We start from the raw sequence: 14,468 nt of genomic DNA, 5'->3' as shown, positions 1-14,468 counted from the left end.
TACGTATGGGGTTTGTGTGTGTGTCGTGTATGTCTCAATGTGTGTATACCAAAAGTATGCTCCCTTCACCACAGTGATGAAATAAGAAATAAGAAAAAGAGAACGGAGGGCGATTGTTGAAGAAAGAGAGACAAAGAAAAAGGGAGGTGGTTGAAAGACAGGCAGATAAATACCAACACATCTACATCAGAGTTTCCCAAATAGTGGGTCTGGACCCATATGTGTGTTGCATTTTCATGGGTCGCGGATAAGTATCCCTTACTTTTTCATTTCCTACTTTTAGTTTTTTATTATAATTGTTAGGCTATTTCAAAAGACCCCCCCCCCCCCAAAAAAAAAAAAAAATCACAATTTGTCATGATTTAAAAAATATAAAAACAAATATATTCCTTAAATTAGGGCAAAAAACATTTTTTTTGTTGTTGAAAATAGCAGATGTACAAGCTCACAACGTGTCGCATCGCAACATGCTGTGAGCTTGTAGATTGGCTAGAGAGAGAGAGACACAGAGAGCGTCATCAGATTTTGTAACAAAAAAAATGCCAAAAACATTTCTCTCTAACTTGGGACTGAATTTAGTATATGGTAATATGTCTGCCAAGTATATGTCTTGGCAAGGAGAGTAGGGAAATCAAGAGGACAATAGCAGCTAGTCGCCTCAACAACTCTCAATCCAACTCACAAAGAAGACATTATTAACTACATTTAGGTCTCTGCTCTCTATACCATACTCTCTCTCTCTCTCTCGCGCGCACGCACGCACGCACGCACGCACGCACGCACGCACGCACGCACGCACGCACGCACGCACGCACGCACGCACGCACACGCACTTGTATGCCAGTTATTCCCCACTTTTGGCAGCACTCTGATTTCAGAAATCCCTTTTGGATGAGCAGTAGATGCTTGGCTTCAGGTTTGAATCCTGGTTGTTACATTGGTGAGTATTGGGTTTCCTGGTGGAGGGGAGGTCAAAGGGGGGTGAATTTAACATAGTAAGCCTGCCAGTCTATCATCTCTCCCCTCCCTTTGTGGAAAATTTTTAATTTACAGCCCATTACAGTACAACATTTGTAATGACCAGATGAGTGTGCACTGTGCACAACGTTGTGATTTGCTTGTCCCAAAATGGCACACCTGGATTTGTCTCACGGCACACGAGCGTGCCTCGGCACACCTTTGGGAACCACTGAGGTAAATCATTGCTGCAATAAAGTTATCTAGATAGGCAGGCAGCGCTCACACTGAGAAGGATCGAAACAGAAGCGGCGCTGCATCTAAAACGCCTGTAGGCAGGCAGGTACAGGGATTACTGCATCAGGTACAACAGCAGAGACAGAGCGTGCCTCACGGGTGATCAATAGGCTATTACAACTTAATGGATTCAAGCTGATAACATTGCGCTACTGCTCTATTTTTCTACCAAAACTAAAAAAGTATATGTTCTGAAATGTCTGTATGACTGTACATGACTGGGCCTTTCTGTGTGGAGTTTGCATGTTCTGCCCGTGGGTTACAAAATCGTGGGATAAAAATGTAAGTTAAATAAAAATAAAAACTACATTTCACAATGACAATATTCAAGATGATCTCTGACTGACTTTTGATATTAATTTAGTAAATTAACATGTACATAATCTGTCCCAAAATGTGGCCTACTGCATGTGAGTAACAGGCAGGCAGGCACACGCATGCACACGCACACACACACACACACACACACACACGCACACACACACACACACACACACACACACACACACACATACACACACACACACACACACACACACGCACACGCACACGCACACACACACACACACACACACACACACACACACACACACACACACACACAGAGCCTTATAAACACACTGAGATATGCAAAAAAAAACGCATGTACATCAACAAATACACACACATTCTATCCAGTCCTCGAGGGGAGCTTCTTTCAAGCTGAGTCCTGCACTTGACAGGCTCCCCTATGCTTAAAGCTGAGCTCACTGCCATCAGTGACACAGAGGGGACACTCCAAGTACTACTATCAGGAGGCTGCCACACTGCAGGCATATACATGCACACAGTGGTGAAAAGTAACTGAATTTTTCCTTTACTGGAGTATTTTACATTTTCAATGCTTTTACTTCTAGCCTACTCCACTACATCTCGTACTAATACACAAATATCGTACTTTTTACTCCACTATAATTATTTGAAAACTTCAGTTACTAACTACTTGATTTTGATTATTATTACAAAACATGCATTAACCACTTCAGCCCTATATGCATACTTAGGCTATTTGAAAATAGCCGATCTACAACCTCACAACGCGTCGCAAAGCAACGCGTTGTAGATCTGCTATTTTTCTTTTTTAAATGGTACATTCTGCAAAAGGAGTACTTTTAATTTCAGTACTTAAGTATGACTACTTTTGTACTTTTCCTCAAGTAAATGTTGAATACCGGACTTTTATTTGAGTATTTCTACATTGTGGAATTGGTTGGCTTTTACTTAAGTACAAAATGTGAGTACTTCTTCCACCACTGCTCCTACTATCCATCAGTCAGTGTCACGTCCCACAAGAATTCAAGTTGGCAAGAGTAATCCCTCTATTTAAAAAAGGAAGCAAACTAGATCCTGGCAACTATAGGCCTGTTTCCATCCTTTGTTCCATCTCAAAGGTTATAGAGCGATCAATCCAAGAACAAATCAACAGCTACCTCAGCGAGCGTAAACTGTTGTTTGAATTCCAATCAGGCTTCAGAACATCCCACTCCACTGACACATGCCTACTATATTTGACCGACTACATCAAACGTGAGGTAGACTCGGGCAAATACTGTGGCATGGTCATGCTGGACCTCCAAAAGGCGTTTGACACTGTAAACCACGCAATTCTACTTGATAAGCTGAGGGCGATTGGTTTTGATTGCACATCACTAAATTGGATGAGATCTTACTTGGAGGGTAGAGAACAAGTGGTTGACATCAACGGAACCAGGTCCTCATCCCTCCCGGTGAGCTGCGGGGTTCCTCAAGGCAGCATTCTAGGGCCGTTACTGTTCCTTCTATACATTAACGACATGAATGCTGCCTGTAACTGCAAACTGTTCCTGTTCGCTGATGACTCGGCACTCCTGATCTCGGGTGAGGACAAGTTGCAAGTTGAGGAAGCTCTCAGCTCTGAACTCTCAAAAATCCGTACCTGGCTTACCGATAACAAACTGTCTCTACACCTTGGGAAAACTGAATCCATCCTATTTGGGACCAAACATTCCCTCAGTAAAATGAAGGTAAATGACTTCAAGGTCAAAGTCGATGACACAATCATCACTAGCAAAGAAGAGATTACCTATTTGGGATGTATTCTGGACAAATACCTGTCAGGTGAAAGCATGGCAACAATGGTGGTCAAAGGAGTAAACCAGAGAACCAGATTTATGGGCAGAGTTTCCTCTTTTGTCAACCCTCAGGCCCTCAGGACCCTCTCAGGGGCCCTGATTCAGCCCCTTTTTGACTATGCTAGCTCCTCTTGGTACTCCAACACCTCAGTGTCACTGCAGACTAAGCTTCAAACCTCCCAAAACAAACTGATCCGACTACTTCTCGGACTGGGGCCCATGACCCACCTCTCTCCCATTCACTTTGCCAGCCTAGGCTGGCTCAGGGTGGAAGACAGGGTTAAACAACTAAAAATGGGTCTGGTCTTCAAAATTGTAAATGCAGATTTGCCCGATATGCCCCCTATACCCGCATATCTGTATAAATACCTCGAAAAAGTTAGTGACACCCACAGCCACGAAACTAGAGGGAGCGTAAACAACAATCTGGTACCACCCACCCATAAAACAAACATGGGCAAATTCTCCTTCTATAGCACAGCCACCAAGGAATGGAATAGTCTAACCCCATCCCTCAAAAAATGCAGTTCGCTGGGCTCATTCAAAACAGCCCTAAAAACCCATCTTTCTGGAGGCCGAAAGAGGAGCTAGTACCAGTTTCCCTGTAGACAGACGACCCCCCCCCCTCCTCTTTTTGTACATATTTTGTATTTCCTCATGCTTTTTTTGTATATAATTTTTTATTTTTCCATGCTTCCCCCCCCCCTTTCTTTTTGTACATATATTTTTAAATGCTTTTTTTGTACATAGTGGTACTTTTTCTGTATTATCTGTATTTTCATGTTGATTTTTGAACTGTTTGGTTGCTACTATATATGTCTATGAAATTAACTCAAGGACCCCAACGGAAACAAGTCCGCAAGGACTTTTTTGGCCGGACCTTTTAGACAAAAGCATTATAAATGTAACTGTGTTGTTTTACATTCTTTTGCCTAATAAAAATTTCAATCAATCAATCAAAACTACTATTATCAGGAGGCTGCCACACTGCAGGCATATACATGCACACACAGTTATGTGCGTGTGCACACAGTGTGAATAAATGAACCACATGAACCCTAGCATCACCATTCTGGGGCAAACATTTGGCAAAAAAAATGACGATCTACAAGCTCACAAGCTTGTAGATTTTCGGCGAATAGATTTGATGTAGAAGGGGTAAAAAGGGGGCCTTTGGAGTGCAGACCCCTGGAGGACTCAACAAAGTATAGGTTTAAATTGGTTAACAAGCAGAGGATGCATGAATGAATGGATGAGAAACACACATGCATATATACCATTCATACGCACACCATCTAGTTGTGTGTGTGGATTCTGTGGAACAAAATCTCTTCCACTCTTGCTTTATTTTTTTATCAGCATCTATGCATGTAAAGGACGCCTCAAGCTAGACACAATACAACAAAGACCAAAGGGAAACAAACATTCTGAGGTACTGCAAATAAATACAAACACAAAGTAAAAGCACAAAGCATGAAAACTTGGAAGAAGCTTAAAACCAGCATGCCTTACACAAGCTTAGGGAGCTCTGCCTTTAATGATGAATAACAAACTAAAACCGCCTTTCAAAATCCTTATAAAGTGAGTTGAGCTGAATGTAAATGATAATGTGCTATACTAATGAGCGCTGAACACTATGAAACTGGCAATCATTCTGAGAGAGCCAAACGTGTCCTTGTGCAGATAATGGCTCTGTCGGTATGAGGCAATCAGCCCTTCATCCGCAATCCTAGGACCTACTATAAGCAGAGCGGGAGGCAAAAACATCAAATAAAAAAATAAATAAACGAGAGCACAGCAGCGTGCTGAAGCTCCTGTCTGGGGAATATGACTGTGGGAGGCTTGCATGATGGGGTGGGTTGGGGTCAGGTCTTGAGGGAGAGCAGCCAAATGTCAGACTACCTGTGCATCCTCATGCCAGATTTATACATTACCTCGTCGTACAACGGTGTTCTGCGCCCAAAATAGCCGATCTACGTACAAGCAAGCTTGTGTCAGACCCACGTGACAGTTCACCAGGGCCACGGGGTGGGGGTAGGGGTGTAGGATTGAGTCCTCAAATGCCTTCATATGACAAGCTGCAGTAAAAGTACAATTTAGGCATTTAGCAGACGCTCTTATCCAGGGCAACTTACAAGTGCAAAATCGCAATAAGCATGACCTCTAGTCAATAAACTTGGATATCAGGTAAACGGTGAGCCTAGCATCTGTCTATAAACATTCTTAACATTTTGGTCAAGAGAAATCTAAGAATCCAAAACATGAGAACATGTAACCAAGATCCATCTACATGGTAAGCTAGCATCAAGAAGGGATACGAGGAGTGAATTGCTAGGGAGTGGGGTGGAGTCTAAAGAGGTGAGTCTTCAGACTATGGCGGAAAATTGGGAGTGAGTCTGTAGGTCTGACTGCACTGGGGTTTATTCCACAGTTTAGGAGCCAGGATGGAGAAGAGCCTGGGAAGTGTGGAGCTTGTCCAGGGTGTTTCAGGGAAGGCTCGGACAGCATTCCTGTGTTAGCTGATCTAAGTGAGTGGGAAGGGTTGTGTCAAGTCTTGAAGGTATGGGGCGCCATGCCTTTGGTTGCCTTGTAGGCCAGCATCAGTGTTTGGTGTTGGGTGCGGGCAGCAACTGGAAGCCACTGAAGGGAGCGGAAAAGAGGGGAGACGTGCCATTTTTGGCTGGCTGAAGACCAGGCGCGCAGTGGCATTCTGAATCATTTGGAGGGGCTTAAGTGAGCATGCAGGGAGGCCAGTAAGGAAGGAGTTACAGTAGTCACGCTTTGATATGACGTGCCTTGAAGGACAGACTGTCCAGAACAACACAGTTGGAAGAGAAGCAACCAGGGAGTTGTCAATGGACGCATGGGGCAGGACTTACCTGTGTAGAAGAGAAGCTCAGTCTTATCTGTGTTGAGCTAGAGATGGTGGGAATACATCCACTGTGAGATGTTAGCCACGCATGCAGCGATGCAACCTGAGTGGCAGAGGGGGGGGGGAGATTGTAACGATGTGGTAAGGTGACAGTGATATCAGAGACACGTTTGTCATGTTATGCAAATTTATCATGTAGTGTATACTGGACATATTTGCATTATGCATGTAGAAGCGTGTCCATCCATCCGTTGATCCGTTCACTTGCCTCCTTCAATCAATTTATTTACATGCATTGCATTGCACGTTCATTATGTTGGTACTGTATGCGTTCATGCGTACATACAGTGTACATAATGTGTGCATGTAGCCAGATGCATGCATGTACATACATACGTACACTACACATCATCATGCATACTGTAGATATACTACATACAGTACCAACATACATAGCAACAGGCATGTACATAGTACATAACAAAATGAATACATACATGCATACATACATACATACAGTACATACAGTACATACAGTACATACATACATACATACATACATGCATACATGCATACATGCATACATGCATACATGCATACATACATACATACATACATACATACATACATACATGCATGCATGCATACAAATATTGTAGATGCATGTTAGTATGTACTGTATATACTGTATGTATATGCATAATGTTACAGTACAACTATTACTCCTTTAGTAGAAAGCAAAAAAGGTAGAGTGATAGGGCCCTTGCTGATTCCTTACAGCAATGAGTATACTCAAACTAATTTCCATTACCAATCCCCTGGGGACACAAATTGGCTGCACAGCACAGAGAGGGAGGCTCCTATACAGCTTATTTTCTCCTGAAATTGAATTCTAGCATTGGGCAGATGCGAACTGCCTTTTGCCTATGACAACATCCTCTTTCGGCATGGGTGAATGGAGGGGTGGGCCAGTTTAAGCCGCTTTTCCATCACAGCATAAGCACGACACTGTCCAGTACAGTCCAGAACCGCACAGCACCGCTTCAAAATGTCTTGCGTTTCCATTGCACAAAAGTCCCCACTCGCAAAATCCCCACCCTCCCCTCCCCTCCCGAAGGAAATCAACGCCCCTTTCTTTAACACACCAACTTAGCCTCAGGCTACAGGGTTAGCCTAAATGCTAGCGTGCTTCCTCAGAGCTAGTTTGGCTCTTAAGTTATTATTTGGCCATGTTCACCCTGACTTTAATCTTCGCTATTGTTGGGAAGACCTGTGTGGTGTTTAAACACGTTGCCATCACTTATATAAAAAACATTATTAGCGTGTATCGTCGCACATTCATTGTTGCCAGGTTTAGCAGAAAAAAATAAGCAATCAGGTCTATGAAAACAATCCCAAAAGAAGCGACTATCTACGGCTATTTGAAAATAGCAGATCTACAAACTCACAACGCGTAGCGATGCGACGCATTGTGAGTGTGTGCATCTGCTATTTAAAAAAAATATATACATATATAATGTTGACAAATACATATTAATTTGGGGGTCCTTGACATGAAAATGTTTAAGAACCACTGGTTTCAACAACATATGAAACAAGCCCCAAATAATCAACTACATTTTAGAAACAAGCAGTGGTGGAAAAAGTACTCAAATGTTTTACTTAAGTAAAAGTATCAATACTGCAATGTAGAAGCACTCTACAAGTGAAAGTCTGGAATTACTTGAGTAAAAGTACAAAAACTATTGGTATCAAAATGTACTTAAGGTACCAAAAGTAAGTACTAAAATGTTTGAAAATAGCAGATCTACAATGATGCGATGCGTTGTGAGCTTGTAGATCGGCTATTTTCAAATAGCCTAGGTATAAAATAGGGCTTAATGTATGTTTTATAATGTAATCATTTATATCTGAAAAGTAACTAGTAACTAGTAACTAATACGTTTTCAGATAATTGTAGTGGAGTAAAAGTACTACCAATATTTACAAGCAACTTTACAGAAAAATAAGCCCAATGTTGCTTATAATAAGTGGACATGGCAACACTGCTACCGTAGTGTTTACATTTTACAGACACCTGAGTGGACAGACACAGCTGTGAGCCGACCAATCAGCTTTATCACAGCTTTAGCCCCGTTTAGCCCAGCTCAGACCTACCCAAGACTGGGTACTTTTTAGGCACCAGTTTAGTACCACTTACACACCACTCTACCCACTTCATTGTAGTGGAAACCGTCGCTGTGGTGGGCGGTGTGGGGTGGGGCTAGGTAAGTCCATGTATATGGAAAGCCGCCTTTAAGACGCCTTGGCGAGCTAGTTTCCATTATCAGTGAGGCCACTCCAAAGCCACCATAAACCTGGCACCTTATACATACAGTATCTAACTGCCAAGCACGTACTGGTGCGAATGTTTCAGGGAAACAACAGGATCAATACAAATGCCTCCTCCTCCTGTCAAAACTTGTACCCTGATATTTTGAGGCATTTGTGGCAGCGGAGTGAGACACAGTAATCTAAGTCGCCAGAAACCAGAGAGCCTAACCAACTTTAAATGGTTAGATGACTAATTCAAGCCCTTTCAGCTTTTTATTCAAAAAGGGGAAAAAGGAGGACGGACAAATTATGTAATGATGATTGCTGACACAAGTACCTTTTAACATTTCATGCATGGTTGATTAATCACAGAATGACTAAACATTAGCCAATTCATCCTAATATGATTGGCATATTACCCAACAATTATGCCCAACTCCTTTAAAGGGTCTATTTTGTAAATTGCAATAGCTGTTCAATAGAGATTGTTCAAGACAGAATAATTAGATTTTAAGATTTTCTTTTAAATCCTCATCAGCTCCCCATCAGCTGCCAATAAATGGATGAACAATAACGTTTTAAAGCAAAATGAGGACAAAACTGAAATCCACTTAATTGGTCCCAAAAACAAAAGCGACATGCTACCAAACAGCCTTGTGAATGTTTCGGGCCCTATCTTCCACCCAGCGCAAAGCGGCACAAACGAGCAACGCAGTTGTCATTTTTACGTCCTAATACCAAATGAACCTAATTAGTGCCCATGTTGATCTTAAAATGATGTCTGGAGCAAACAGCATGGCCACCTTTCCTTTCCATGTGATGTTTCGTGTCGGTGAGCAGGGAGCTTTTTCCCCCTGTGTCTCCTGACATCATTAGGCTATATCACAATGCTGCTTCCGTAGATGGTGGAATGCAGTTTTCCTCAGCACTTTGCATCTCCTCCAAATCTATCGTTTAAATACCATTGATCTATGATAAAGGAAGGAAACACCCTAGATTATTATCTTGTCCCTAGGGCATATTACATTTTAAAACAAAATGTGTCATCATGTGTAGTATTTAAATGGACACTGGCAAAAATATTGTAGTACTTCTATCCAGTTCTGACACACTAATCATTGTTTAGAAAAGCTTGTACTAAATTGTCTATAATAAAACTTCAGCTGTACCTCACCAGTTAGCAAAAAGAGATAATTGGAATAGCAATGATACTAAATTGTCTATAGTAAAACTCCAGCTGTATACCTCACCAGTTAGCAAAAAGAGATAATTGGAATAGCAATGTTCTCAACCATAACAATGATACAGATTGCTACCATATGCACATGAAAGTGATCATGGCACCAAGGGCCAGGAGCTCCACAAGTCCACAATGACTTTGTTTTTTTTATAGTGATGATGCTAATGATGTTTTTATTCTACAACAGGTAGTTCCAACCAAGCAATCTGATTCTTTGAAATCGTCTCTCTACCCGTGCTCAAACGAGCATGACAGCACACCTAGCCGTTCTCAAATGAAAATAATGAAAATATAAAAATCTGCTGTGCTGATCAGAGTCTCAGGCAGTGGCTAGGCTAGCAGTTTGCATGGGAAGTTTTGCAGAAGTGGTAGCTAAATCGTCAAATATCTTTATTTACAACGAGATTGAGCTAACAGTTAAGTTTTGTTTCTCTATGTGATGTTCTCTAGCTGTTTTTCTAGCGCTAATTGGACTGATTAGAATACTCCAAAGACACTCTATTGAGCAGGCCTATTCAACTGCCAGATCTGGGCAGTATAACAATTGCAAATGGATCTTTGATAGGGGGTCTTTGGCACGGAAAAGTTTGAGAAGCACTGATTTAAACCACAGCCCTGCCTAACAGCATGTAATTGGTGAGTAATGCATACGGGTAACGAGATAGATTTCGGCGAGGAATGTGATCTGCCGAACTGTGGTGTCTGCTCACTGGAGTTATCGATCTGGTTCTATTGACCGAAATGTCGTCGCTGTCGGGCAGAATCCTCTTATCTCCATATTTAAACTTTTTGTGTTTTTCCGTAAATTAACACCCTACTTGATCATACTACAGTGTCACACAAAAGTATCAAAAGTAGCAGATCTACAAGCTCGATACGCGACACGAAGCGAAGCGTTTTGAGCTTGTCGATCTGCTACTTTTGCTATTTTTGAATGTGAATCCTGAAAAGTAACTGTTTTGGACATATGAGGTTTCCACCCGACAGAGAGAGACGATGGCTTGCTTGGAAAGCGATACATGAAGTACAAAGATTCTGACCACACAAATTCTATTACATTTTTTTGCTGTTCGGCAGAAACCTTGTAACTCCACGATTTTACGATTTTTTAAAAATGCCTATTTTCATGCAAAAGTTGGGACAATGGCTGAGCTTGTAGATGAGCTATTTTCCCTATTTTATAAAAATATTGACAAATGTTTAAGTTTATAATGACATGTCCAAATTAGTCTCTTTGTGGGTTTGATAGATATTCAACCAATGAAAAGTATTAAAGGACGACTTCACCGCTTTTCAACCTATCTTCATATAATTGGTCCTCACTAATACTCATGATAAAATGGTACAATTTTTTTCTACTTGGTCTGTGTCTCATAGGAGGGCTGTGGACAGTCCAGAAACCTGTCTACCAGTGACATCATCGTTAGGCATGATTTTTTTTTCCAACATGATTTCACATTTTTTATTTAGATTGTTATTAACATGAGAACAATGGCTTCTTTTATTGCATTGCAACTTTCCAGGAATAGAAAGCCTGCAGTTTCTATTAGCTTGGATTCCCCATTGATGATGTCACTGGTAGACGGGACTCTGAACTGTCCACAGCCCTCCTCTGAGACACAGACAGAGTAGAAAAAAATTGTACCATTTTATCATGAGTATTAGTGAGGACCAATTATATGAAGATAAGTTGAAAAGCGGTGAAGTCGTCCTTTAACAAGAGCTTGATATTGTTTTCCCCATTTCCTGAAAAGTAACACGTTTCCACCCGACAGTGACGATCACCAGGGGATGATCTGTCCTCCATTTGTAATTGCTTTGGCTCGATTACCCGGAAACCATTTCTGGAACCAGAGATATGGGCTGCCTCATGGAGCCCTTTTGTTTACTGAATTTGGGAAACAATACTGTGTGGTGTATTGACCTATTCAGGCTCCATTCAGCTGATATCAAAAAAGCAGCTGTGCTTTTCCCATGGTCTAGACTCTACACTCAAGCTGAAAGTTTGGCAACACGGGTGGTCATTTATAAGGCGGTTTTGATTACAAAAATTGTTTAAAGGAATCATTTATCACAGAAAGAAAATTCTGTCATCATATATACCAGGGATATTCAAATAGCTGAACCTGTGGGCCACATTACAAAAATGGCAAGGGGCCAGGGGCCAGTTGATAAAATGACATCATTAAAGGGATAATTCACCAATTAGTCACCCCATGGAGACATGGATATTTTTTTGTTTTTGTCGCATTCCTAAGCCATTAATTTGATGATTCCGGTAGGAGACACAAAGGAGACTCTTTGTGTCTCCTACCGGAACCGCTGCCGGTCATCAAATTATTGTCTTAGGAATGCGACTGATTGACTGAATACTTTATTTAGAAGTTTTCACATGAAAGTACAGTTCAAATACAAAACTAAATTGGATTTAAAAAAAAAAAGCCTATGGCTTGTTTCAATTGGGGTCCTTTGTACTCAATTCATAGTGATTTTAAATGACAGACAGATTTTTTTTTTTTTTTTTTATTGATTGATTGGCGAGCCAGTCAAAATTGTGGGCCTGAGTTTGAGTATCACTGATATATACTGTTGAAGGGCAAAAACAACAACAAAATGACTGTATACTGTCGTTTGTGCAGCATTATCTGAAACCAAGCACTGTGACTGGAAAAGATCATACAGTATAACATTATTTATAGTAGTGAACATTCTACTCGAAGAGAAAACAAAATCCCCCCACTTTTGTGCACAGTGCAAGGTTTGCCAAGAACAGGATTTCCATTTATTTGGGTAACTATTCCTTTAAAGTAGAGAGCAGGTAAGACCTACTGTAGCTGCTAGTCTGCCTTGAGACTTACTGAGTCACGGCTTGTGTCTGTACAATGAAGTACGGGCTTACCCTCACAGTGCCTTAATACCAGGAAGCAGTTCATTGTAATTAGTCTACCCCTAACCTTGTTTACTTTCCTTTATGACCACGGGCAGCCAAGAGAACTGCTTTCATTGAGCCGTCTTTAGCAGAGCTCCAGATGACCAGCATGGTGCCTCGACCACACTACTTACACTGGCACTGCCAACCCTAAACAGAAAGGCTTATATTAAAAGGTTATGCAGGATGCCAGCAATGAGTGTGTGCTAGATCTAGATCGAGCACAACTCTCACATAAACATCAAGAGTAAGTGGATGGACACTTCTGCAGCTTTGGTGACACTACACAAGAAAGAGGACAGATAACACATCAGTTCATTCAATATGTCTGTATGTCTGTACATGAAGTAGGATGTTGATGTTCCTGGCCTGAAGGTGGAGCATGGCTTATGCAGCAGACCTGGAAAGGGCGAGGTACCGTAAGGTGGAGGGAGAGGAGGGCACTGGGTGGTGTTGTTGACATCTGCAAGGGGCTCGTGCGATTTCACACACACATATCCTGACCTCCGTGGTGGGTCTCTCAGATAGCTTTTGACAGCCTCTGTAACAAGCCTGCCGGAACTCACTGGAGGCTGTGCCCAGACACCGCTGTGTCTGCATGCATATGCTGAAGAGAGTTTGAGAGAGGGAGCAGGGCCAGGAATATGTCAAACCTAATGGCTAGAGGACTACATGCTGGCATATGCCTCTTCTGCATTCTTAAATCTGAGGGTGGATTCGGTCCAAAGAACGCATTGTTTCTACGCCAAAACAGAAGCCTGCTTACCACCATGGATATTAGCTCCAGTTTCATGTTGGATGTCAGTGTGGCACACATCAAAACACAGGATGTACATTAAATTTAACACAGTGACAGCTCATCCTTAACAACTCTCACAATCCAAACTATGAAATACCACCGTTCCATCTCCCACGTGCTAGTCTTACTCTGAGCCTGACCCCTCGTCTCGCTCCTCACGCCTGTGCTTCAATACAACCCAACAGCAGGTCCTATACACATTTCCGTTTGAGCGATAGACTATCACGATCAATCCTTAAAAGGAAGCGTGGCCAACTGCCTATTGAACAGGCACTCGAACCAGCGGGGTAGGGAGAGAAAACACACACTCACTCCTATGTAAACAGGCCTCTCTGCATGAGAGAAAGAGAGAGAGATAGAGAGAAGGGGGAGGGTTCACTGCTGGAGGCAGAGATGTGGGGTTGTGAAAAGGGGTACGGTGGAGCAAGTGAGCGTGAAGGGAGGGAGCGTCGATGGCTTGGAATGTGCTGGACGGAGGAAGCCTCCTCAGTTGCAGAGCGTACAGTCATCTAAGCAGTGGGTTATTGTGTTTATGTGAGAGGAGAGGTACAGAACGGCCCTCTCTTAAGGCTCAGGACAGAGGTGCTTCTCTTTGTCAGATGATGGAGACCATGCCTGTGTCAGCTGGTGCTGCACTTCTACACACGGATACAGTACATGTGCGCGCACATACACACATGTATGAGAGTGTGAGTGCGTGATACAGGCATGGTATGCACATGCATGCACTCACTCTTGCACACAAGCACATTCTGGAACACACATATGAATGAGCAATCCATGAAGCAATAATGTACACACACACACACACACACGCACACACACACACACACACACACACACACACACACACACACACACACACACACACACACACACACACACACACACACACACACACACACACACAC

General features: G+C 42.3%; 1 protein-coding gene across 2 annotated transcripts in view; it reads right to left on the bottom strand.

The window, feature by feature from the left end:
• chrm3a (cholinergic receptor, muscarinic 3a) overlaps positions 1–14,468 on the bottom strand; it is a 97,459-nt gene that overhangs the window by 5,111 nt on the left and 77,880 nt on the right. The window contains exon 3 of one of the 2 annotated variants that reach the window (XM_080448631.1): positions 6,284–6,379. The exons of the other annotated variant lie outside the window; for it this stretch is intronic. The gene's annotated coding sequence lies outside the window, so the exon portion shown is untranslated. The remainder of the gene's footprint in view (positions 1–6,283; positions 6,380–14,468) is intronic. 2 annotated transcript variants of the gene reach the window in all.

This window comes from Gymnoscopelus braueri (assembly GCF_963280865.1).
Source record: "Gymnoscopelus braueri genome assembly, chromosome: 14".
NCBI classification, from domain to species: domain Eukaryota; kingdom Metazoa; phylum Chordata; class Actinopteri; order Myctophiformes; family Myctophidae; genus Gymnoscopelus; species Gymnoscopelus braueri.
Note: the sequence above shows the minus strand (reverse complement) of the source record. Positions and strands in the feature narration are given on the sequence as shown.